We start from the raw sequence: 2,500 nt of genomic DNA on the forward strand, positions 1-2,500 counted from the left end.
ACACACACACACCCTAATACTGTACACACACACGCACACACACACACACACACACACACACCAAATACTCAGCGCAGCTCACCACAGCCGGTGATTCACGCAGGTTCCGTCAGCCGGGTGATTCAGCCGGTTCTCCGTTACAGCGTGAATCGAGGTATTCAGCGAGGTTTCTACGTAAGCGCCGGGTGAATTCAGCGCAGGTTCTCACGCACAGCGCGGGTGAATTCAGCGCAGGTTCTCACGTACAGCGCGGTGAATTCAGCGCAGGTTCTCACGCACAGCGCAGGTGAATTCAGCGCAGGTTCTCACGTACAGCGCGTGTGAATTCAGCGCAGGTTCTCACGTACAGCGCAGGTGAATTCAGCGCAGGTTCTCACGTACAGGCGTGTGAATTCAGCGCAGGTTCTCACGTACAGCGCGTGTGAATTCAGCGCAGGTTCTCACGTACAGCGCGGTGAATTCAGCGCAGGTTCTCACGTACGCGCGTGTGAATTCAGCGCAGGTTCTCACGTACAGCGCGTGTGAATTCAGCGCAGGTTCTCACGTACAGCGCTGTGAATTCAGCGCAGGTTCTCACGTACAGCGCGTGTGAATTCAGCGCAGGTTCTCACGTACAGCGCGTGTGAATTCAGCGCAGGTTCTCACGTACAGCGCGTGTGAATTCAGCGCAGGTTCTCACGTACAGCGCGTGTGAATTCAGCGCAGGTTCTCACGTACAGCGCGTGTGAATTCAGCTCAGGTTCTCACGTACAGCGCGGGTGAATTCAGCGCAGGTTCTCACGTACAGCGCGTGTGAATTCAGCGCAGGTTCTCACGTACAGCGCGGGTGAATTCAGCGCAGGTTCTCACGTACAGCGTGGGTGAATTCAGCGCAGGTTCTCACGTACAGCGCGTGTCGGGCGAGAAGCTGTGAGCTCGTTTCCTCCTCGAGGGGAAGCTGGCACTCGCAGCCTGTCGTCGCGTCGCCGTGGGTTACGCCTGCGCTATTTTTAGACCGAGGAGCCTGAGCCGACCGGCCGAAGCCCCGCCCAACTGCTGCTGAGACCGCAGGCCTGAGACGCGGCGGTAATCGAGCGCACGCACGCTCACACGCTCGGTTAGGGGCGCCCGCTCGTTTTAGGGGCCCTGCTCGGTTTAGGGGTGCCCACTCAGTTTAGGGGTGCATGCCAGGTTTAGGGGCGCCCGCTTGGTTTAGGGGACCACGCTCAGTTTAGGGGTGCATGCCAGGTTTAGGGGCGCGCGCATGCTCGGTGGACCTGTCTTAGGCGTGCAGGTTTAGGACACGGGTTAGGTCATGCAGGTTAGGCGGCCGCTCGACGCTCGGAGGTAGCGACGACGAGGCGTCTGCTTCCTGCTCGGGCCCCTTACTCCGAAACGAAAGGGCATCGTCCCCGCTCCACCCCACCCCCCCTCGGTAATGGACTATTGATTTTGGCTCTTCCCTTTTACTGAGAAATGGAGCGGGGGATGGTGCGGGGGGGATTGGGGGGGGGGCAGGGCCAGAGTACCTTACACCCCCTGCAGTTTGGCTGTAACTGAGAGGGCCTCGGGACCCATTCACTGGGATGCTAAAGGAAAGATTCTCCCAAAAATGAAAAAAGAGCTGCTTTTGCTATTTGTAGACATGAATACAGACATCCAGAGGGACATGTGTCAGTGGTCTGCTTCATGAGATGGATTATTCCTGATGACGTAGTTGGGTCTGAAACTCCTGTCTGTTATGAAAGCTGTATGGCGGGCAGCCTTCCCGATCCCGGCAGTTTTTGTCGTTATTTTTGCGAGTTTAAAATCAGTCGAGCGTATGTGCACGCGCTCTTCTGCGTCTGTCAAGCAAAAGTCTGTCCGGCCATTTTAAACGTGCATGTCTTGTCTAAGATGTTGGTGAACTGCATGATGGGAAATGTAGTTCAAATCAAAAAGGGGGGGGGTTGCTGAGGGTAACAGATTTGTACAACTATGTCATAGAAGGCTAATGAAAGCAAAGCTAATTACTTCCACAATAAAGATAAATACTGAAAGGGTGTTTTTCCTGTACTGTGTGCTGCATGGGGTCATGGGGTGGGGGGGTGCGGTACGGAGGGTAGGGGGGCGTTTTAAATTCCCCTCGTTGTAGGAATGAGTCAGACTGGGAGCGGCAGAGGGGGTGGGGTGGGGTGATTGCAGGTCGTCGTTGCCCTGTTCCGGGGGCCACTGACCTTGTAGTTGCCGCGGCGACAGACGTCTGTCACCGTAGCGACGCGTCGTTTGCTTGACTACGCCGTGCGTCCGGTCGGGCCTGCGGAACCTGTCCCGCGCCGAAAAAAAGCGTGAGCGCCGTGACAAAGGGACCCGTGGGTGTGGTTGGGACGGCCGCGCCCCCGTCCCAGCACACAAGCAGCGAACTTATTGTGTCGCTTCGTAATGTCCTCACGCACCTGGATTCCAGAGCACATTTAGGTGTGGGCGTGCGTTAATGTGTAATTAACACTACAGCGATTTACAGTCACAACAGCAACAGCAA

The 2,500-nt window shown here is 56.3% G+C and overlaps 1 protein-coding gene across 1 annotated transcript in view; it reads left to right on the forward strand.

Moving 5' to 3' along the window:
• Positions 1-2,500, forward strand: part of ptdss2 (phosphatidylserine synthase 2) — a 22,538-nt gene that overhangs the window by 11,038 nt on the left and 9,000 nt on the right. The gene's annotated exons all lie outside the window — the stretch shown is intronic.

The sequence above is a fragment of the Anguilla rostrata genome, chromosome 16 (genome assembly GCF_018555375.3).
Source record: "Anguilla rostrata isolate EN2019 chromosome 16, ASM1855537v3, whole genome shotgun sequence".
NCBI lineage: Eukaryota > Metazoa > Chordata > Actinopteri > Anguilliformes > Anguillidae > Anguilla > Anguilla rostrata.